Source organism: Mus caroli, chromosome 11 (assembly GCF_900094665.2).
Source record: "Mus caroli chromosome 11, CAROLI_EIJ_v1.1, whole genome shotgun sequence".
NCBI lineage: Eukaryota > Metazoa > Chordata > Mammalia > Rodentia > Muridae > Mus > Mus caroli.
In genome coordinates, this window is record NC_034580.1 from 66,287,664 (window position 1) to 66,311,988 (window position 24,325).

Sequence of the window (24,325 nt, forward strand, 5' to 3'; positions counted from 1 at the left end):
GTTGCTCCCCTGCTCAAGGAGCTGTACTTGTGGATGGAGATGGTGACTTGTAGGCTTGGAGATAGGTGATCTTTGGGGGACTCTAGGCTTTGTATCTGTAAGCCTCTCCTTCTGGGATTGTCAGAGGACCTACAGAAGTCCATATCTCCATGGTCACACCAAGATGAAATGAGGCAGATAAAGGAGAAGGAGGAGGAGATAGAGGCAGAGAAGGTGCCTGGTGGTTACTTCCTTGTTGCTGTGATCAACACTTGCTATTGCGGATGAGTGAAAAAATGTCCCTCATGCACTCCTGTTTCTGAGCATTTGTTTCCCAGCTGGTGGTGCTGTTTGGGAAGGCTATGAAGCCTTCAGAAGGTGGAGGCTTGTTGGAGGAAGAGGATCACTGGTGATGTGCCTTGATGTTTTAAAGTCTGGCCAATTTCCTGTTTGCTCTTTAACTGCCTAGGCAATGTGTCCAAAAGACTCAAGCTCCTGGAGCCATGTTTTTCTACCATGATGAACTTCATCCCTTCAAACTGTGAGCCAAGATAAATTCTTCCTTCTTTGGGTTGTTTCTTCTTGGGTATTTGGTCACAGCAATGAGAAGGTGAGAAGGCACCTACCACAGGGAACTTAAAGGAGGAAAGATTTATTTTTGACTTATGGTTTCAGAGGGTATAGCCCATGGTTCCTTGCCCTAGGTACTTGGGTAGAACACCATGACAGTGAGAATGTGTGGCAGAGGAGATCATCTACTTCATGGTCAACAGAAAGAGGAGGGGAGGGGGAGAAGGGGGAGGAAGAGAAGGTGGAGGAGGAGAAGAAAGAAAAGGTGGAGGAGGAGGAGAAAGAAAAGGTGGAGGAGGAGGAGGAGGAGGAGGAAGAAGAGAAGGTGGAGAAGCAGAAGGTAGAGAAGGAGGAAGAGAAGGTGGAGGAGGAAGAGAAGGTAGAGGAGGAAGAAGAGAGGGTTGAGGAGGAGGAAGAGAAGGTAGAATAGGAGGACAAAGACAAAGAAGAACAGAGATCTGTCCCTATTGAGCTAGCTACTTCCTCCAGATATGTTCTACTTCCCAAAGTTTCTATAACCTCCCCAAATAGCACTATTGGCTAGGGCCTAAATATTCAAGCCTGATCCTGTGGGGACACTTCCCATCTAGGCTGTAGCACTGTGTCATCTTTCACTGATGCTCTCTGTTCCCAACTGTCTTTGGAGCTCTCCACTCCCTCTCTTTTTAATTTCTCTAGTGAGTTGTCCTTTCAGAGGCTAAGCCTTCAGTTCTCTGCAGGGAAGAGCACAGAGACCTGAGATCTCACTTCGTAAACAGACAAACACGGCTCTGTTCCCCCTTGTATTTGAAACTTCATTTCCAGTGTAATATGGAGGTGGTGGGTGGTCTGAGCTGTACACCAGGCTGCTTTCTGACATTCCCTACTTCTGATTTTCACTCTCCAAGTCTTTATTTCAATTACATCCTTTCGTTTATTAAAGACAAGCTATAGAATTATCCCTGAAAGAATGTATTTTTATTGTCTAAATGGGGTTTGATAAGGAGCAGAGCTAAGCACTTGTGTTTCATTTTCCACCTTCATTTTTTAAAATCACCCAGTATTAGTCACTTTTCTTGTTGCTGTGACCAAGGAGCAGCTGAAGGGAGAGAGGACTTATTTTGGCTCACAGTTAGAGGGAATACAGTTCACCACGGGGAGGATCATGACTGCAAAGATGGTGGTGGGATTGGGCAGCTGGGACTCTTTCTCCTATCATATCATGGGAGAATAGGATGTACCCATGTTAAAGTGGGAAGAGAAAACTGATTACAGAAAGTTATCCTTTGACTCCTACATACGTGCTATATGATGTGTGTACCCATACATATACATACACACAAATCATGTGCACACACAATAACAGTAAAAATAGAAAATAATTTTTAATATTTCATGTCTTTAGATTGTCTCTATAGCTATATAATCTCTCTCTCTCTCTCTCTCTCTCTCTCTCTCTTTCTCTCTCTCTCTCTCTCTCATTCTTATGATTGGGAATCAATAAACATCATTATAAACACACCCCTCTTTTGCTTGATATTATAAGCCCCTATCCAAGTCACAGAACCCTTTTCTAAAGTTACTTTAATACTTCATTTTTCTTTATGAAAGATAGCCCAGATCTAATTTTTGGCTACTTGGTTTATTGTATTTTATTTTATGTGTGTGGATGTTGTACTGGCTGGTTTTGTGTGTCAACTTGACACAAGCTGGAGTTATCACAGGGAAAGGAAATGCCTCCATGAGACCCAGCTGTAAGGCATTCTCTCAATTAGTGATCAAGAGGGGAGGGCCCATTGTGGGTGGTGCCATACCTGGGCTGGTAGTCCTGGCTTCTATAAGAAAGCAAGCTGAGCAAGGCAGGGGAAGCAAGCCAGTAAGCATCACCCCTCCATGGCCTCTGCATCAGCTCCTGCCTCCAAGTTCCTGCCCTGTGTGAGTTCCAGTCCTGACTTCCTTTGGTGATGAACGGCAATGGGGAAGTGTAAGCTGAATAGACCTCCCCAACTTGCTTCTTGGTCATGATGTTTTATGCAGGAATAGAAACCCTGACTAAGACAAATGTGTTGTCTTCTTGTGTGTCTCTGCACAACATGTATGCCTAATGCCCTGGGATGCCAAAAGAGGGCATCAGAGCCCTTCTCCCAAAACTGTAGCTACAGATGGCTGTGATCTGTCATGTGGGTGCTGGAATTGAACCCAGGTTCTTCTGGAAGAGTATCCAGTGCTCTTAACTACTGAGTCATCTCTCCAACCCTGGTTGTTTGGGTTTTGTTCAGCTATTTGGGGCAATCATACATAGTAAAAACTGTGGCGAACAAATGTATTCTCAGATCTCTCCCCATCCTTTGTTATTTCCTTCAAGTAAATTCTTAAGATCACTACCCCAAAGTGACCCCATTCTAATTATTTTGATTTTCATTCTCTAGCTGCCTCTCTGAGAGATTTCATGTGGTTCACCACTAATGTGACAGAGACTGGCTTATCTACCTTCTCTGAGGTTGATGTTAATCCCTCCCACCCCAGTGGCCCTAAGGTGTGCTGCTCCAACTTTGATTTGTGTTTGCTGGGTTACTGCCGAGCCTGAGCGTCTCTTCCTATTCCTTAGCTGTGTGTATTTCTTCTTTCTTGAACAGACCTCACAGCAGGTTTAAGATTTATAGTTATATTCAGTTGTGCAGAAACGTAACTGTCTTCATTTTTTATTACTAAACTTAATTTGCTCCGAATTTCCTCCGTTTGCAACTCAGCAGAAACAAACCCACGTTTAACCAAGCGTAAATTCTTCCCGCAGGGTACTTCCGGGTGAAGATAGCCAAGCTCTTTCTTCCTGGCATCCTTTTGTCTGTTTGCTCTCTTTGGAGCTTTGGTCTTTGAAGGATGCCTTTGGTGGCATCTGCTGCTGCTCAGGTCCCCTGCTGTCTATATCCCTTCCCAGCTCACAGGCTAGAATCTAGACTAGGGCACAAGGTGCTTGAGATGCTTTGAGATCTCCACAATTTGTAGACTCCGTCACACACCTGATCTATTAAAGCCATCTCATTAGTCCTCCAGGGAGATGACAAGGTTGTCAGTGGGATACACTCAGACCCCTTCTGCTCTGCATTATCACAGGATAGGGAGTTACCACCTTTGGCTTGAATTCCTTCTTGGCTGTCTTCTAAGAGGATTTAATTTCCTGTTGAGAGGGGAAAGCTGATCTCACGAGTGTCCTGCGTCCTTCCTACTCTGCTGTCTCAGCCCCACAAGACTTGATCCTTTTTGCCACTCTGGCAAAGGGATTGTTTCTCCTGCAAACCAAAATGGGCTTTAATGCTTATTGCAGGGAGGTCCTCCCAAATTCACTTCTGAAATTTGAAATCTGAGAGCAATAAGTTTTCTTTTCTCCCCAACTCAGGTAGTTTGCACACTGGGATGGACATATGAATTAACCTGAGAACTGTAAAAACCCTGAGGCCCAGGCAGCACCTCTGAAGTCAGAACTCCCTGAGGAAGGTCAGTGACCTTGTCACTAGGCTAGAATATTCACATAGTGATTCCTTCTTTATCCAGGGACAATCTAACATTAACAGTTGATGTGCTATGGCAATGGTTCTCAATGCTGCAACCTTTTAATACAGTTCTTCATGTTGTGGTAACCCCCCAACTTCATTGCTATTTCATATCTGTAATTTGGGTACTGTTATGACATATAATGTAAATATCTGATATGCAGTATGTCTGATCCATGACTCCACAGGGATCGCCACTGCTGGTTGAGCTCCACTGTTTCAAGGGTTCTCCACCTGCACGAGAAAGCTGCACATCTGCACCTCCTTGGTCGTGGAGTCCAAGGTGGTTCCCAGCTGCCCATGAAGTCCTCTTCAGAGGACTGACAAGCTGGAGATGGAAACTACATTTGGAGTCCTGCTCTGGGAGGGAAAACGGAAAAACAAGACACTGCCCCCAGGTCTTCATTAGCCAGTGTGGGCAGGAAAGGGCTTCCTCTACTGCTGGAGTTTGTCAAGGATCAATATGTTGCAACATATGTTTTACAGCTTCCTGAGGTCTCTGATAAATCTCTGGAGACTCCTTTATTTGTCTTTTTTACCCCCAAGGTTATGACGCCAACTGTTTCCCTCTGTGTGCAGATGCATCCAGGCGGGAGCTCATTTCCATCCCAAATTGGCTCCAGAGGGCGAAAGCTTCTGGGAGATACCAGGTTCCTTCTGCAGGATGAGGTGGGCAGGGCAGGGCAGGGCAGGCAGTGTGTGTGTGTGTGTGTGTGTGTGTGTGTGTGTGTGTGTGTGTGGTCCCTTCTGCACACACACTACTCTACACTGGAAAAGTGGTGTCTTTCCCAAGCTGGAGAGAGGGAATTGGCTCCTTTCCTCACAGATACACAGTCTTGATATTAGTATGCAATGCAATTGGGTGAAAGAAATTTGGTTCAAGTCCTACCTGTAGGATACTCCTCAGGAGGCAGAGATGACTTGCTGCTGCTATTTCCAGCACCTATTGCACACCAGGGGCACAGGAGTAGATAATAGAAAGCCTTTAACTTGACCAGTTCTGCCCAGGAGCTTGACCCTTTAAGACTCTTGCATTCCTCTAGGGAACCGAGTAGAGACTGTCTTGCTGTTGAAGTATGGTTCAGAACCAGGACCAATGGCATCTGGGTCGGTGGACCAGTATCGATGAAGACCTCAGGAGAAAGACAGTGTCTGGCTGATACCAGGCTACTGATTTCTTACCCAGAACCATCTGCTGAAGGTTGTGTCTCCTAGGTTCAGATACAATAACAAAAATTTCCAAGCAAGATGATAGCGATTCAGGAAATCTTTGCATTCCCTCTAGTTTGTGGTTGTTGAGGGAGTGGTCATGAACCCAGCACACCTTCAAGTTTTCTTTTTTTTTTTTTAATTGGATCTATTTTGAGAGACCCTCAGTATCTGCCTTTTTCAGTTTAGGATCCATTTTTTTACCCACGATACCCTCCTGATCTGTGGTTCTCAACTGTCACCTTTATGGAAGAATTCACACGACCTCCAACTCTAGGACACAGAGAAGTGATCCCAGAGCAATAACCACTGGTAAAACTGGAAGCCATGATGTCACCTTGTCCCCATTTGCTGCTTTGACCTTGGTAGTAAATCAACTTCCCAAAATATAGGCTCTGACTATGGTGGTGACATATATAACAACTAAGAATTGGACTTTGTCCCTCTGGGCCTGGTGTGTGCATGGAGTGACGTGGGCTGTAACAAGGAGGGACACAAGTGAAGGGTTTTATAGTTGTGAGAAAGTAAACAACAGTCAACCAAACGGGAAATGTTTATCAGAGTCTGGCTGGTTTCATGGAGACAAACAACTTAGTGTTTATGAGACTAAGAACTTGGAGAGATGGCATATGGTTTTGTCTTAGAAAATTGGGGTGGGGGTGCATCCTCAAGTTTGTTTCAGTTATTTGGGGGAAGGGTGATTCTTAGCAATAAGTTTAGTTTTTTGGTTTTTGTTTTGAAGGAAGTGGTGGGAGACCTTTTATTGGCATTTTCCTGAAGTCTGGAGTTTAGGGAAATGTTGATAATATCATGTCAGTATTTCTGCATACAGAGGCCTAGAGAAGTAAGCTGCAGGGGAGGGAGGGGAAGGACTCCGTAAAGTTGCAATTTCATAGAAATCACATTGTTTTTACTTGAGTTACATATTAATAAAGACCAATACAAACCACAGGGTTTCCTCAGGATGCTCTTACTTATATTTTACATGGACAAAAGCATGAGTTTTTCACATCAAAAATTATAATTGCAATGAACACAGTACCATTAGTAATTGGTGTGTGAATTGATCAATAACAGATAAGAGGGTAGAGGGTGGCAGGGACAGTGCAGACCCTGCAGTCACCCTGTAGCACCATCATGTTTATTTCATAGTTGAAATTTACTGCAGGCAAGCTCCTTAGACGGTAGTCTATAGACTATATAGGTAGAGCCAACTGGCATGCTTGCTAGAATGCAGATTCCTGGGCCCCACCCAGGAGCTGCTGAATCAGAATCTGAGTTTAAGGTGGGATTAGTAATCTGAACATTGGTCCAGTTCTCTAGACCTTGGTGAGTGGAATCATGGAAGTCCTTCCTGTCAACAGGATAAAAGCAATGGGACTGAAACAGTGGGTGAGGATCAGGAGTGAAAGAAAACACATTCCTGATACTGTGAGTGTTTGAGGGCCTGGAGGCAGAAAAGAGCCTAGGACACTTGCAGACCAGACAGAAGTCCTAGTGGCTGGAGAAAGGCTGGCAGGGAAGCAATTGTAGAACCTGAGTCTTCAGCAAGAGCTCTCCAAAGCCAAGCAGTGCCTGAAAGGTGGCCCTGGGCATGATTGCATCCATTCTTATGTCACGGTGGACTTGAGTCAGGGGTGCATCAAAGTGAGATTGTACTCCATCGCTGACCCATCACACTTCAAGTGTTCAAACCTAAACTCTCACTCTCCTCCAGCCCTCTACCTGCATATCAGCAGGTCAAAGAGGACCACCATCACCTACACAAATAACAAATAATCAGGTATCCTGGCCCTTGATACTCTCTCTCTCTCTCTCTCTCTCTCTCTCTCTCTCTCTCTCTCTCTCTCTCTCTCTCTCTCTCTCTCCTCCTTCTTAAGCCATTACCTAAAGACAGATAAATTTTCTCTCCCCTGGACAATAAATATGTGTAACCTGGTCTTTCTGTCCTCTTCCTTCCCTCCTTCCTATCCCACTTGATCTTCCTAAATTCCTAGATCCTTCTCTGACTCTCCTTTGAAACTGTCCTTAGCACACACAGCTCACGATCCCCAGGTTCTCTGGTCTTGTCCCTCACTGCTGCCCACATGAATCTATCTCCCATTCCTGCCCAGCCCAGGCCATCCTCACCTCTGGGTCTCTCCACTCCAGCCAGAGCTTACTCTTGACCGACACCTCATTGACTTCAACAACGTATCTGCCATGTCTCCACTCAAGGCTGCTGTTCTGGAAGCATTCCTTGACCTTTCCTAACTTAGCTGAGAGTTCTTGTTCTGTGCTCTGCAGCCCCTTCTTGTGGCTCTACCTGGGGGTGCTAATCACCACCAACTCCAACTATCTACTCTCAGCCTTTCAGTGAGACCCTGGCTCCTCCTCACTGGCAATAGATAGGGCTTCTTGTGCTGTGGCATTCTAAAGCAACTGCTGCAGAAAGTGCTTCACGAGTCATTATCAATTAAGCAAGACTGGCTCTCTATTTCCCCAGGAGTCCTGGCATAAGAGGCTGGTGACAAGGTTAACATGGCAGCTCTTGGCTGGTGGTCATTCCTTTCTGGGATATTCTTACCCCAGCTCCTCACCGTGCACCCCACCCCCTGCCTCTTCATCTTCTCCCCTTTGGCTTTAATGCTTGTGAGGCGATCCAGGATAATTAAGAGAGAGAAGTTTTACTCTGTTTATGGGGCTTTGATCAAAGATTTTAATTAACCTACCTTGTTTTAAGCCCTTAAAAGTTCACTCCCCAGGGCTGTCCATTTGATGATGGGATTAATGCTTCTAGGCTGAGTGGGGAATCAGAAAGCTTCAACAAGAAGCATCTTGTGATTGTCTCATTAACCCTTCCCAAGATGGATGGATTTCAGCCCAACATAAAGGGTTTCTCTAATGGGATCTGCCCCCAGATGGATGGTGTGCTTGGAGTGGTGGAGAGAGTCCTATCACTGGAGCACATGAGCGGATGCTAGATGAGGAGGGAGGCTAAAGCTATGAGGAGTCCTTTGCACCGCTGATCAGGCAACTTTGCCTTTAGGAACACACCAGCTCTAGGATTCATGGCTTCTCCCAAAGGCCATGTCAGGAGACTAGGGTAGCCCAACTCCCAGAGATACCATCCTGGGGATGTGGTGTGATGCTGCTTGTGTCTGTCACATGTGTGTCACCTTGAGTGTCCTTCGTTATTCCCATCTTCCTTGTTGTTTGGAGAATAGTTCTCTCTGTCTCTGCAATTTCCCAAACAAGCTAGATGGGCTCTCCAGAGAGCCCTAGAAATTTGGCTCTGCCTTCTCAGTGTTGAGATTACAAGTACAATGCCAACATATCTAGAATTTTTATGTGGGTTCTAGGGGCTGAATTTGAGTTCTTTTGCTTGTAAAACAACCAAGTACTTTCTTGACTGGGTTATCTCCTCAGATATACTTTTTGACATTATTCCCTTATGTAGCCCAAACTTTCCTTGAATCTTTCTATCTCCTGAATGTTGTGATAGGCAGATGGCACCACACTGAACCTGTATTGCTGATAAGAAGATATAGGTTGAAGGCCAAAATGCCATGAAGTTAGAATCTCTTCAGAAATCACCTCCAGACCAGCACCCACTGCCAGGTATTTGTGTGCACAGATGCTGCATCAGGACTCCTAATGAGACCTGTAGCCCCTGTACAGCCTGCTTCAGAAGTAATAGACTCATTGGCGTGAGCAAGAACACGTCGCCCACCTCTGCAAACAGCTCTTTCAGAGCCAAGGTCCTGTTATTCTCAGACACTAGCATCTTAACTGACACAGGTGAAAGTCTCAGAGAGACAATTCCATTTCAGGAACTTGGAGGCAAAAGACTGTGCAGTCAAGTATGCCTGGGGTAGGTGGGTGAGGGGGAATAAAGGGGCAGGATATTACTGGCCAGAGTTTGCTGGGTTAAGTACTTTAAGTTGACAGTGGCCAATGTCATTTTTCCCCATCCTACAGATGAAAGACTCAAGATCTCTTGACCTACAGCTCTCCAGGCCCAATGGGATGAGAACCATGAGGTTTCTGGCTTCTCATGCACTGGACTCTTATCTGTTATCAAATTGTAGACTTCTTGTCTGTAAGGAGTCAAGAAAATTTCCTTCCTTGCTATCCTTTACAGTTGGCTGAAATGAATGCCCCAGCATTTTCCCCTTCTATGGATTTCACGGGCATCTTTGTTTGCTTAGTTTCTGTGTTTAAGGTAAGATCTCTCAGATTTTACTGTGCTGCCCAGACTGTCTCCAAACTTCTCATTCTCCTGCCTTAGCCCCTGCTACCATACCAGCTTCTCCTTGTACTATCACTTTATCAGTCTGGCCTGACAAAATGCCCATTGCAATGCCCAGCCAGTCCTTCAACCTGCAGACTTATATTGTTTCAAAGTGTGTGTGGGGGGGGCACATATTTAATTAATCTCTATCTTGTGCTCTACCTAGCAGGGACTGATACAATTCACAAATAGATGTTAACTGAAATAAATGGGAATGTACTGCTAGGGTCCTGGAAAGATAAATCGAAACTAATATTAAAGTGTTAATTGACGTACTTTCCTGAGGAGTCCTCATTGTCTGAAGCATAGTGTGGAGGAGTCAGGGTACGTGCCCTCATAGGCTCCTGACCTTTGGATGGCTGTGCACGTGTGACTGCGATTTAACACACATGTTTAACAAATGAAGCGAAAGGCATGTTCTTTCCTCTCCCACTGCAATCATTTACAGAGCAATGAGCCAGATTCCCGCTGGCTTGGCATGGTCCTTAGGGAGGTGAACACCAGCTGCCCACTTGGTACCCCAAAGCTGGGTATCCAATTATCCTCAAATGTCTTCAGTGACTCAGAGAAAGGAGCAACATTTCTGTAGGGAACCCTCTTGGGAGAGGTTTGCCAAAGGTGTTAGATGACAGATCAGACCTTGAACTTCTTCTTCCTATCTGCCTCCAGAGGAAGACAGCTGTGGTCTGGAGAAGAAAGAGAAAGAGAAGCAAACTCTCTACATATCCAGGAACTGGGCGAAAGTCCCAGGTTTCCCCAAGCTGCTGAGAAATTCAGGAAAGGAAAATGGGTAGGCTCCATGTGGCAAAGGCATGACAAATTCATTGTTTGATAGGGCAAGTGTGACTTACAGCTGGGAGTTGTTTGGGACACTTCTTATTACAGGGTCCATGTTAGCACTTTTTACTGTTGAGACAATATCATAGATGACTGTGGCTTAGAAAAAAACATAAGTGGGCTAGCTCAGGAATGTCTCATCTCTACTTCCCTTTCGTTGTCCTGAGTAAGCCCACTTACAGCCCTGTCTGGAATGGTAATAGGACAGTTCCGACCCCTAGGCTGTGGGGATGGAAGCGGCTGATATGCAGCTTCAGTGCCATGCAGCTGACACAGTGAGTTCTCAGCTGATTATCACTGTGACCATCACTGTCATGTCCTCTGCCTTCTATAACTGTAGAAAGCTACCCAGAGATAAGCACAGTCAAATCCAACGTTTGAGGCCCATGCAAGTTTCCATAGCCAGGATTGAACAATGCATTTGCCCCGGTTTTGAGTTTCAAAGAGGCAAAAGGTGGACTATAAGCAAGGGCTTAGAGCCTGTACAATATGTCTTTAGCAGCTCCCAGAAAGGATACCCTGGGAACTCAAAGCAGAGTGATTCAACTTATGTGCAGCAGCTGAACCAGGAGAACTAATAGAAACATAGTTTCCCTGGCCCCGGGGTAATTGGATGAGGCTGCAACATCCACATTTTAAACCAACACCTTCCATCACTTTGATGTGATTGACCCCATCAGTTACAGACGAGCTCCTGCCCATGAGTCGACACCCTCACCGGAGCAACCTCAAGACCATTTGATATCTAATCAGTTTTCCTGGTATCCTTACTCCAAGCTCAGCTTAGCCTTCACCATGAGCATACGATGAGTATTTGGATCACTGATAGAGACAGAGGCTTGATACTGGTCCCAGACAGAAATCCAATTCTGGCCACATACAATGAGTCCTCGGCCACTGCAGTATCTGCCTCTATGAATTTAACCAATTGCAGATTAATACCAAGAACAGACTTTTTGGGTCATTACTCCTTAAACAAAAATGTAGCACTTACATTGTATTTCCTATTATGAATATCTCAAAGATAAGCTGAAGTGGGTGGGAAGATGTGTGGGCCACATGTGAATATTATGCCATTCTATACAAGGACTACAAGCATTCATAGATTTTGGTACCTGCAGGGGTGTGTGTCAGGTGTCATAGAACCAATCTCCAGGACACATTGAAGTACAGCTATGCTTTTCTGTGATTCTTACTGACCTCTGCCCATGATAGTAGCCTAAATCTTAGCCATAGTCCCAGGTTAATCCTTAATCACACATGCAGACTACCTCTCATCTTTAAACCTTTGCAAGACTATACCCCACCAGCTGACTCAATATAAAGGGGGCAAAAGAGGGAGAAAGGGCATCTTTGATTCCCTCTACAGCTAGAGACTCAGTTGAACACCCACATACGGTGTGGGTACTTGCAGTGGGTTATGGAAGCCTTGGAAAGATGAGGACTTGAGGAAGGCCACTCCAGCTCCCCACACTGAGCTGTTTAGTGTGCACTGTGCTTCCCCATTCCCCCAGTGCCTCTCCAGATAACCATGTCTCTGATTTATCATTCAGAATAAAGCCCCAGGTTCCTACATGGGAAGTGAATGAAGATCCCAGAGACATCCCCAATGCTGATACCCAGACCTCTCCTAAATCTGGCTGTCACAGCTTCTAGGGAACCAAGAGGCTAGTGCCAAGCAAGGAGTACTGCTATATTTTGTACCCAGGTCAACATGGGATATGCTTATCTTTAGAGGAGCCATTTTCCATTTTCTAGTTTTCACTACAGTCAAGACAAGTGGTAACAGTCTGCCTGTTTGGGCCACTGACATAATAGGTTAAAAATTTAATCAATACACAGAAGTCTTTCTCAGCTATAGAGACAGCATTGATGCCACCACCACCAGACCCACCCCACCACTACTATTGTTGGGATTACTTTATAAAAGCATTGTGGGCTTTTTATCTAATTTATAGCATTAAGTTTTTAACTCACAGAATAGAAAAAGAAAATCGTCATGAAGAAGAGATCAAGTCATGCCTCAGATGGTTCAGGACAAATCTACTTTGAAAGGCACATTAGCCCACACCTTTGACCTTCTGCAAGCCCTCATTCTACCAGCTTCTTACACTGTGTATCCCACATTCTACCAGACTAGGACTCTTTATAAGCCATACTCTACCAACCTATGACCTTCTATGAGTCCACCAGAGTATGACCCTCTGGTGTTTGTACTCCACCTGCTTCTGAAATTCTGCCCCCTGCCCCACTTCTGTCTGACTCACACATAGAGCAGTGGGGAGAGAGAAAGAGACACACAGAGCCACAGACAGAGACAGACAGAGATACACAGAGAGAGGCAGAGAATGAGGGAGACAGAGAGTCAGAGACTGAGGGAGAGGGAGAGAGACTGTACCAGGTTCATGAATTCCTCAAAGAATCTATGGGTTCATCTTTGTTTCAAGAAAATTCCAGAATCTCTCTCACTACCTTTCCTTTACTGGAAGGTCTATCCTCTCCCAATCTGGTTTCTGACTAGTAAAGATAATAATAATAATATGATTTAATTAAACATTCTTACTTTGACTCTGCAGCAGCGGTGTGTTTTGGGCATACACAGTACTGACCAGTCACTCCAGAGTGGTTGCACCAGTTATGTATCCTACTTATCCAATATGGGAAAGTAAGTCTCCAACATACCAACTCTCCATTAGACAATAACAAAAGTCTCGACAAAATATGAGACTCTAGGTTCTGGGGAGTGAAGGAGTAGGCATGTTTTGGAGAGATGTAAAACTTAAAAGAGTGGACTGGCATGAAGGGAGCTTTCTGTTTTCATGGTTTTCAGTCTGAGGGAAGGCTTGGAGAGGCCTGAAGAGGTGAGGAGGTCACAGGCTCACTGCCCAGGGTTGCACCACCCAGAAGCCATGGTGGGGAACTGTAGATTTCCTGCTACAACAGAGTTTGTTGTAGAAGGTTTTGACAAAGGAGTGTAAAGTCATGTTAACATTTAAATGCAGGGCAGACATAAACCCCTGGAGATGGTGAGGGATACTGGGCTCTAGGGCATTTAGACTTCTGAGGGAAGCAGGGGCTCATCTTCCCCCAAGACAGGAGTAATAGCCCTGCTTGTGGTACCCACCTAGCAGGCTGAGTACTGGGAACAGGAGAGAATTTCTATTATTGATTGTTATCTTTTCTTCCATGCAGGATGAAGTGCCCTCATAGACAAAAATAGGAGAAACTTAAAGGACAGAAATAGCAGAGAACCACTTTCTGAGACAGTGACCATCATAGACCACTTTCAGTTGCTATAACAAAATACTAAAGGTCAGATAGTTTATATAAAGAAAATAAGTTGACCTTAGCTTGTGATTCTGGAGTCCTTGAAGTCTGTTCTCTAGTAATGGCCTTCTTGATGCTTCACAGTAGGACAGAAAACCAAACGAAACCAAAGAAGTTGAATTCACTTTTATCATTACTGGTTTCCATCAAGAGTAGCTGGGATCTTACTGGGTCAACAAAACATAGGGATCGCAGGGTCCATTGGTCTGTGGAGTCTGTGACAGTGGCCAGGACCCTCAGGACATGTGATTTACCTGAAGGGCGCTTGAAGTAAGTGAGATTTAGGGTGAGCTTGGTGTTGATCATTGCCCCTCACATTTTAGGTTTATACTTCCTGGTTTAAAATGTGTTTATTCCTATGCATCTTCTCTCCACCTCACTCCATTTCTTCCATTACAGTGCCATTGAAAAACACACAAAATAATTCAGAGTCATGTTTGAGCATAAAAACCGACACTTTAAAACTTCCTTTTTAAATTATGTGTGTTATATATGTGTAGGTATTCACATATGCGAGCAGTACTCATGGAAGCCAGAAGAGGGCACCAGATCCCCTGGGTCTGGAGTTACAGGCCATTGGGAGCTACTTTATGTCGTTGCTGGGAACAGAACTAAGGTCCTCTGGAGCTCTTAATGACTAAGCCATTTCTCCAGTACCTAAAATCCTAGTTTTAAGATCAAATTGCCTTTTGTTTGTTTATTTGTTTGTTTGTTTTGTCTTTAAAAATAATTATTTAGTAGCATGATTAAGGAAACATCCAATAAAAAGCTGTATTTGGGAATATATATCATTCATATACATATGAATATACATATACATATATACATATATAGATATAGATATATAGATGTATATGTATAGATATATAGATATAGCTACATTCTCCACAGGCATTACGTCAGTACAATCTTAGAGTTTCCGAAGATTTAAGTAGCACAGTGCAAATTATGGCCAATTAAAACTTCCAGACATGAGTCAAGGTTTACTGCTTATTAATGAAGGATTTAGCATGGACAGCAAAGGGAGAGAGCTGTCCAAATGTCCTAGGAGAGAGATTTACCTCCCCTGGCAGGCTGCGTGTCTGTCTTCTTTGCTTCAAAGCTGCCTGGCTAGACAGGACTTTCAGCCTGCCTTCCTTCACATGGCCATAAAGAAATCGGCTTTCTCTCAGCAGCGGGGTTAAATCTGTGGCATGGATAATTTGGAACCACCATCAGACATGACTCATTAATCAAAAACACCGGGTCATATATCTGAGATGTAAGGGATCACAAATTGATCTGGGCTATTAATTGGATGTATCAAGCAGCAGGGTTGTGTCCCTGACAAGGAATCCATTCACCACAAGGTGTCAGCCCTCAGAGACCAAAGGTCTAGCCTTCCCTCAAGTCTCTGAGAATTACCATAAGTCCTTTAAAAGGCTGAGCACCCAGGTTCCTTCAGTCTTAGTTTGGGGCAGAACATGTTTTTTCTTGCATGAAACTACCATCTATCTGCTCAACATTTATTCTTTTTCTACAGGTAACCCATGCCAATAGGCCAGTGTCCATGTTCCCGGAGTCCTAGGACATGCATGCTCTACAAACTATTTTTCAATTGATTTCCTTTGATGTAGCATCTTGTACGATCTTCTATGTCAGTGAGGACTATTGCATGATTTCAATGTGTGCAGAGAACTCCCTGGTCCCATAGTTTATTTCCTACCTCTTGTCTTGATGACCACATTAAACCTCCTCAAACCTCAGAGTTTTGCTCTGTGGGCTACAACAATGCTGCATGTTCCTCTCTGTGTGTGCCCCAGTTCATGGTCAGGCTGTGTGTCCAGGACTGGTATTGCTGGGATAGTGGGGATGCAAATTTACACATCGGTCAATGGTGCTTCATGGGTTCTGAATGATCTCACATGGTCACAGTTCCCAGCAAGTACCTGAAAGCACGTGTTTCCCCCAATCTGTGTTAACATTTGTTACTATCCCTCTTCTTAATTCTGGAGATGTAATGAGCAGGAAAAAATTAAATCTCATTGTTCTTTTAATTTCCATTTCCCTGCTTGGTAGAAGAGGTGCATTTTATATGACTACTAATATTTGTACCTTTTCAGTGAAAAGGTACATATATTTACATGTTTTTATTATGTGTGTGTTTTTTTTCATTGACTTGTATAGGATAGTGACAGACTCTGGTTGTAAATTTGTTTTGTGTGGCAAGCATATTTTGTAGAACATCTCCTGTCTGCGGCTTGGACTTTAACTTGGTAATTTTTTTTCAATAAAAGTGTTTTAAATTTTTGTGACACTAGAAATGTGAGCCCTGCATGTATGGTTTATGGATTATATGCCTTATCATAGAAAACTCTTTCTAACTTGAAGATGTTAAGAATCATTTTGTAGGTTTTATCCCAGTTCTTTTTTGTATCTCTTTTTATAGTTGGCATTTTTATATAGTAGAGATCTATTTTAGATATAATACCTGTTATAAATCTGTTATTTTTCAGATGTGTATGCAATTTCTTTTTTACTTATTAGTTCTTTGAGAGTTTCATACAATGCATTTTAATTATTCTAACCCCTTCCACCGACTCCTTCTAGATCCATCCCCTTTCCCTATGCACCCAACTTTGCATTCTTTATTTGACTTTAAACCTACCGAGACCAACTAGTGCTACCTATATGCTCTTTAGAATGTGGGATTCTAGTCAAACATGGCCCATTTACCAGGAACCACATCCTTAAAGAAAACCAACTCTTTCTCCCAGTCCTTGTCAGTGGCCAATACCACCTCATCTAGGGACATCTTGGTAAACGATGTCCTGAGTAGCTCGTTCTTTATTGGAATTTGAAGTGCTGTCTTGACAGCAGGAAATATTCTAATACCAATCATGAGTGTATTATCAAATTAGTTAAAGCACATAGATCATCTCTGCTCCCTTAATAACAATATCACCATCACTGCAGGTGAAACACCCATGTGTACAAAACTGTGAACTCCCCTCTGGTGACGTGAATGGGAATGTCCTCCATAGGCTCAGATATTTGAATAGTTGGCCCCTTGTTGGTGAAACTGTTTGGAAAGGACTGAGGTGTGGGAGGTGTGGTCTTGTTGAAGGAGGCGTGTTATATGTCAGTAGGAGTAGGCATTGCGTTTTCAAAAGACATGTGCCATTATCAGTCTCTCTCTCTCTCTCTCTCTCTCTCTCTCTCTCTCTCTCTCTCTCTCTCTCTCTCTCTCGTGGCTATGGATCAAGATGTGAGTGCTCAGATCTTCCTTTATTCTGACATCATAGACTTCAACCCTCTGAAACTGTCAAACTGAACGCACAGTTTTATAAATTGCCTTGGTCATGGTGCTTTCTTTCAACAGTAATGGGAAAGTAACTAAGACGCCCCCCATGGGATTTGGCCATCAGTTTGCTTCAGTCCCTTTGCACTGTTGTAGAACCTGGCCCGGGAGATCTGAACAACAGACATTTTCCTTCTCACCATTCTGAAGGCTGGGGGCGACTGACCTTAAAGTGGTAGGTGGTGGGATTTCAGAAAGAGAGATTTCAGTGGGCACAGATTCTTGGATTCTTGCTGTGTCCTTATATGGCACCAGATTCTGAGAGGAAACAAGTCATCTCTTCTCTTCTTACAAGGGCCCCATCTCTACAGGGGAGCACTACTGTCTGATCCAAATGCTTCCCAAAGTCCCTGTCTCCAGGTAGAGCCACACACACAGAGTTCCAATGTATGAAGTTGGCATAAACATCCAGCCCATTGCACTGTCCCCATGCCTATAGCATATGATTTAATAGGGGTTAGTGTTATTCAAACATCTGCTTAAATAAATCTTCACTAATATTTAATATTTTTAAAAAATCTTGCATATATTCACACATAGATCAATCCATCTCCACTGCTCTGGTGGTTGGGAGCAATGCACTTTCTGGCTCATTAGTGGTCCCTCTAGCTTTTGCCATCCTCACGGGCTCACCAAGTCCACCACTAGCTAGTGTCCTCATTTCCCTCTTGCACCATCTAAAAGCTCAGAATACTTCAGTTCCACTAGGTCCTCTAGTTGCTCATGCTTTCTGTTGTATATTTTAAATGCCCCTGCACTTAAGTGCTCATTAGGCGGTGTTACTATTTTTTCCCTTGTTGTGGCTCATTCTCATTGTTTCTCTGCACTACCCTTTGTTCTTTTTTTCCTTCATTAAATGTCATTTCCATTTAGTATCTGGTGAAAATTAGTGATGAAATCTATTGGTGTTTGTTCTTCTGAAAACATGTTCAATGCACTTTGTTCTCGAGAGTTGTTCTCACTGGCTGTGGAACTCTACATTGATTGCTGTTTTAGTACATTAGCCGCTATGTTCCTGTGTATTTTTAAATTTTATTGTGTGTGTGTGTGTGTGTGTACATGTTTGCAGTGCCCACAGAGACCAAAGGGGGCACCAGCTCTAGGGTTGAAGGTGGTTGTGGGTTACCACCATGTGAGTGCTGGAAGCTGAACTGGGGTCCTCTACAAGAATGGTGTGCAGATTGGTTTTATGTCAACTTGACACAAGCTACAGTCTTCTGAGAGTAGGGAGCCTCAGTTGAGAAAATGCCACCACCAGGCTGGCCTGTAGACAAGTTCATAGGAGAAGGCCCAGTACACTATGGCCTATGCCATGCCTGGTCCTGAGATGTTTAAGATAGTAAATGAGCAAGCCTTTAGGCACTGGGTCTCCTTGGCTTTTGCTTTAGTTCCTGCCTTCAGGTTCCAGCATGGGCTTCCTTCAGCGGCAGAGTGGAACCTGAGATCTGTAAGCTGAAATAAACCCTTTCCTCCCCAAGTCACTTTTGGTCATGGTCTCTATCAAAGCAATAGAAAAACAGGATTCATCCTTCATTGTCTTACATTTTTTTGCTGTACAGAATTCGCCTGTGCACCCTTCTCTTTTTTTTTAGAATAAATGTATTGCTCTCCATAACTAGCTATCCCACTCCCCCTGTTCATAACTAGCTACCCTCATTTCCCTATTATGCTTCTGGAGGGGGGGTTATAAATTTTGTTTAGTTTTCTAAGAATTCATTAGGTCTTAGATCCATGGATTAATTTCTTTCTTTAGTTTGGGGAATTTAAAAGGCCATTTTATGCATTCATGTTTTGTTCCTGACCTGTTTTCTCTTTCCTGTTCTGAGACTCAGCTAAACCCATGCGAGTCTTTCTCCCTGTGTTTCCCTGTCTACACTCTAAATATTTTCTTCTCATAAATATTTGAGTTAACCAATTCTCTTTCGAGCCGTGTCTGGAAGTCTTAATGCCATTGTATGTTTAAGCCTTGAATTTCTACTTAGCTCTTATTCTAGTTCACCCCTTACGTGTTGCACAATGACTGCTCCTTGACATTTGGTTCTGCCAAGTGATTGTGATCTCAGATGGCCTCAGTCCAGCTTTGGGGACCAGAAGTTGAAAGATAGTTTTCTTAAGGGGTTGTTTACTTCTGGATGTCTTGCATCTTTGGATGTAGCTCTTTGGCATCTGAAGCTCAGTCTGGACAGCTCCAAGGCTCCAAAGCCTGGACTGAAGCTCACATCCCCATTGTCTGTAAAGACTTCAAAAGCAACTCTTAGTTTATAAGCCACCTTTGCTGCATGTGTGACTTGCTGGGCAGAGGGATGCTTCCAGACCAGGATAACTGCTTAGGATGTCTGTCCATTGGCAGGTCTAGTTTCCATAACTTTCATCTTGTTGTCACTCTGATATGTTTAGGATGCTGTTGTCAAATGCTCTGTCCAGCCTCGTTTGTTTCACTTTTCAGGTTGACATGTGTATATCTGGTTGGGGAAGGGTTGGTTTGAAGCAAAGTGGTTGATCAGAGTGGAATTTCTTCTTTCTCTTCTTTAATCTTTTATTTGAATTTTTTGCAGTACAGTGTCATGTTCAATAGGCACTGCTCTGGGAGTTTAAATGGGATTTAAATGGTATTACTTTATGTTAATTGATTAATTTGGAGAATAGACATTGATAATATTGAATATTTTTATTCCAGGACATTTCACACACAGACACACACGTGTGTGTGTGTGTACATGTATATATATGTGTATATATATATATATATATATATATACATACATATATGTATCATATATTATGCTGCATATAATATAGTATAATATATAGTCTATTTGAATTATATATACTATATTATATATACTATATAGTGTAATATGTAGTATAGGTTCTACTTATATATTATAGTATACATTTTATATTTTTCTAATACATAGTATCTATATTGACTTATTTAAATTTGCCTTGGATTCTAGTTTACTCTTTAATATTTTTGTTACTTCATAAGTTGTGTAATCATTATAAATTTATTTCTAAACACTTTGTGAGTGAGCTTGCAGTTCTATTCCACAGGCTGGTGATCTTGTCATGATGGACCAGACAATAAATACTTCAGGCTTGTCGGGCCATATGGTCCCTGCTTCAAGCAATAGGCTCTGCCTATGCAGTTAGGAAAGCAGCTACAGACATTGTATGAACAAGCTGGCTTGACTGCATTGTTATAAAGCTTTCTTATGATAGCCGTGTAGATTGGGGTTGGCTCGTGGGATAGAGAACCATCAATTTCCAGTTCCATTTCTGTTTCTTTCCCCCTACACTTGTGTTTTTCTGGCTAGCAGATTTAAGCTTTCTAATTAAGTGTAATCCTTTTCCTTTTGATTCTCCCTAATTTTCAAGAGAAGGGAATATGTGGTCCACAAGTGCTGGTGAGCCTCCCCCTTCCTTCACAATCATTACATACCTATTTAATTTCTCTTTCTTCTGCAGTGACTAACCCTCTGGCACAGTAATGATGGTAACAGCATCTTCTTCAGACTATTCAACGTTTCTATTTTAGTGTACAATGTTTTATGTGTTTTCCCCATTAGCTGTTTTTGTCAGTTTAGTGACAGATGGGTTTGTAAGAGTAAGAAAGTTTTCTTTTATTCTCAGTGTACTGAAGGATATAAAATGTTGAATTTGGCCAAATAAATTTCCATCTTCAATTGAGGTAATCTCACATTTTTATTGATATGATGACTTATAATGACTGATTTCTAAGCAAAATTCTTCTTGGAGATAATAAATTGATATTTCAATACAGTTATATTTCATACTCTTGATATATTAATATGTTATTTAAATTAGAAAACTGTGAAACATTTAAGGACTCATGTGAGGTGGACAGGTAAGACTGCTCTGGTGATTGGCAGGTGGGACTGCTCTGGTGATTGGCAGGTGGGATTGCTTTGATGTCATGCTTACTGAGTTTTGGTATTGGTGGTTATAAATAACATATGAGTGAATATGGCTTCCTTCCTGTATACTCTGGAATCTCTGTGTGACTAGTAATTTTAGTGAGTTCAAGGCCAGAGAGTACGGAGTGAGACTGTGACTCAAAAACAAAAATCATGATTTTTTTTCTGTTTGTTTAAGGTAATTGGTAAGATTGTCTCATGTAAGTTTGTGTCTGTTTGGAATTTGACTATTATTTTACATTTCCCTATAATTAACCCATTCATAATTTCTGCATCTGCTTATGTCAGTTTAGGTGATTTCTCAAAGAAGCTATTTACTTTATGCAAATTTACAAATCTAGTATAGAAAGTTACTAATTTTCCCTTTCTTTTTTGAATGCATGTCTGTGCACCATATGAATACAATGCCCATGGAGGCCAGCAGAGGGAGTTAGAGCCCCTAGGACTGGAGGTAGAGAGCGTTATTAATGGCCATACTGGTGCTGGGTACCAAACCCAGGTCCTCTTTTAACCTCTGAGCCATCTCTCCAGTCTAAAGTTTTGGTTTTTTGTTCTTTTTAAATGGTGCTAATCTTTATTTTCTTTTTTATTAGTTCTTTGAATGTTTTACACAATGCCTTTTATCTCACTAATGCCCCGCCCCATTCCTTCCAGACTCATTCCCTTCCCTACCCATCCAACTTTGTGCCTCTTTTTTGTTTTCACCTATCCAGACAAGTTTGTGCTCCCCATGAATCATTAGATATGTGCCCCCCCCTTACTTAGTTTTTCTCATAGCTGTAAATGGTTAGAATGTGTCATTGTGTGTTCTTTGTTTTGTCTCTTTCTTTTATCTCCTCATTGCAGTGACTGGAGGTGTGTGCATTTGGTTGTGAGTTTTCAAAACCAGAAGACAGCTCTGATTCTCTCTCTCTCTCTCTCTCTCTCTCTCTCTCTCTCTCTCTCTCTCTCTCTCTCTCTCTCTGTTTTCTGGGTCATCCTTACTTTCACACTTTATGCTCTTGTTCTCTGTCCAGAGAAAAAAATATTTTAATATACTATCTTGAGGCTGCCTTGGCTGGAGTGAGTTTATTTACCTTTCAGTGGCATTCACTGAATACCTTGGCTCTCAGGGTCAGAGTCACCAGTCTTGAGCCTGACTGCTGGTTGGACATTCCTTTGTAATGATTTAAACTTTAATCTTCAGAAGATCAAATTAATTGTAAGGAGACCTCACGCTCATCTGTTTTGTGTGTCTGTGAACTTTTAGTGCATTAGAACATCAAGTCCCATTCCTCTTTCCCCAGGGTTAGTTTTCAATTGCTTGGTGAACCTCTCAGGTGCCCTCAGGTCTGAGAGCCTGTGCTTGTATTTCCCTTGCTGGCCTTTGTTGAAATGAAGCAGGGATGGGCAGACCTCCACAGGAAGGTCTGGTTGGGCTCTCATCTGAATGCATGGGTCCAGTTCTCCTTGTACTTAGGCCAATCAGATGTTAGTGGGCTCAATGTAGCATACACAGAGCTTCACTATTATCAGATGTCACAGGAAGGGACTGGCCAGTGGTTGTCCTCATCACTTCTCCACAATTCATCTTGTCACTTTCCCCCTCATTTTTCCTTTTTAACTTTTCCTTTTTCCTTTTTAACAACTCAGGGTCTCACCATGTAACCCAGGCTGGTCTAGAATTCTCTCTGTAACCCAGGAGAGCTTCTTTGGAGCCTCTGCTCTCCTCTTCTGTGTGCTGGGATTACAGAGATGGACCATCGTGCCTGGCCAGCTTACCTGTTTCTAGATGGCCACATTCCCCTCCCTCTTCTAAGGCCTTTGAGTTTGGAACGCTGTGGAACCACTTCAGTATGGTATTTTCCTTTAGAAACTTTCTTCTGATTTTGTTTCTTTTTGGATCTGTATTCATCACATTCTCACCATTTCTGAAATGTAGGTATGTCTTTATATTGTCTTCCCGGTCTATTGTAGATTTTGAGAAATCTGTTTATTTCATTGCAAAGATTTAATATATAGTCATCTCCATTGCTCAAATACACTCTCAATTTTAAAGAAATTCCTATTATATTAATCTCAAGCACCATGTACACTTGAAAGCATTGTATCTTTGCATACGAAGCAGCAAAGGAGCTGCTGAGGAGCTCTGAGAGACAGAACTTGGGTTAGCCATCGAGAAGTATTTTGCTGCCTAAAGGGGATATTCCATGAATTTAGACCTTCACAATGGTCTATGAGCCACAGGTTGAGAGTGATAAACTAGGCCTTCTGCACAAGTTGTGTGGCCCTGGATTGGGGTCCCAAGGCCAGGAAATATGGACATGAATACAACCTATTTGTCTTTATAATTTTGTCATTAAAATTTAACTTTTTCTTTCCTGGCCAGGCATAGTGACACGTGCCTGTAATCCTAGCTCTTGGGAAGTGGAGGTTGGAGAATCACAATTAGAAGCCAGCAGGGCTTACACAGCGATTGAGTTCAAGGACAGCTTGAGCTATATAGTGAGAATATGTCCCCCAAACATGCAAAAACTGCTTTTGAATGTTAATGTAGATTGTATATGCTAGAGCACTGGCATATGTTAGAAAGAAGGGAGCCAGTGACGAGCCAATGGCCAGCATTCTCTATAGGCAGTTGTGGAAGTGGTACTAGGTATTTATTAGGATGTCGGGGTGTATTTTTGCCAAATTTGGACTCAGTTACAATGGCTAGCAAGTACAATATGTATGTTAGGCGCTCTCAAGATTGTCCTCACATTTGCTTTGGGGCACATAGCGTATCATAGCCTTTGTGCCTGTGGCTCAAAGCAAAGGATACAAGGGGAAAGATACTTGGTCAGGGAAAGGTTTAGAGAAGCTTTCTCCAATGGAATTCACAGGGCATGCTCATGTCTGCCATCAAGTGCTGTGACCACATGCATAAAATGTGATCTGCTAGGGAGGTTCATGAGAGTCCCACGGCTTACAGCTGTCGTTGAGAGCTCTTTGTTAGCTATCTTTGCAGCCTGTAGCTTCCCACAATAGAAGCAGATATTCCGCATGAAGCATATTGTGGATGCAAATGGCTTAGGCGTAAAAGCCACAACTATTATTTAGGGTACAGTTTATATCAACATAATGAAACCACTAGTCATTCAAATTCACAGATAACAGTTAAGGGCAAACTTAGCCAGGGCAGTAGTCTCTCATGGTGACTCTCTTCTGCATATTATCTAAGCCTTGATTTTGAATACCAATGATGGAACACATGGCACGTAACAAGTTAAATCTAGAAGAAGTCTATTTTCTTTTCCTGCTTAAAAACTTTGTGGGACTTTCCCAACTCTCTTAGAAAGTTGAG

The 24,325-nt window shown here is 42.8% G+C and overlaps 1 long non-coding RNA gene across 1 annotated transcript in view; it reads left to right on the plus strand.

Moving 5' to 3' along the window:
* LOC110304297 overlaps positions 1 to 24,325 on the plus strand; it is a 60,075-nt gene that overhangs the window by 30,426 nt on the left and 5,324 nt on the right. The window contains exons 3-5 of the long non-coding RNA XR_002379054.1: positions 318 to 589; positions 4,268 to 4,477; positions 4,659 to 4,748. This is a non-coding gene — a long non-coding RNA (uncharacterized LOC110304297). The remainder of the gene's footprint in view (positions 1 to 317; positions 590 to 4,267; positions 4,478 to 4,658; positions 4,749 to 24,325) is intronic.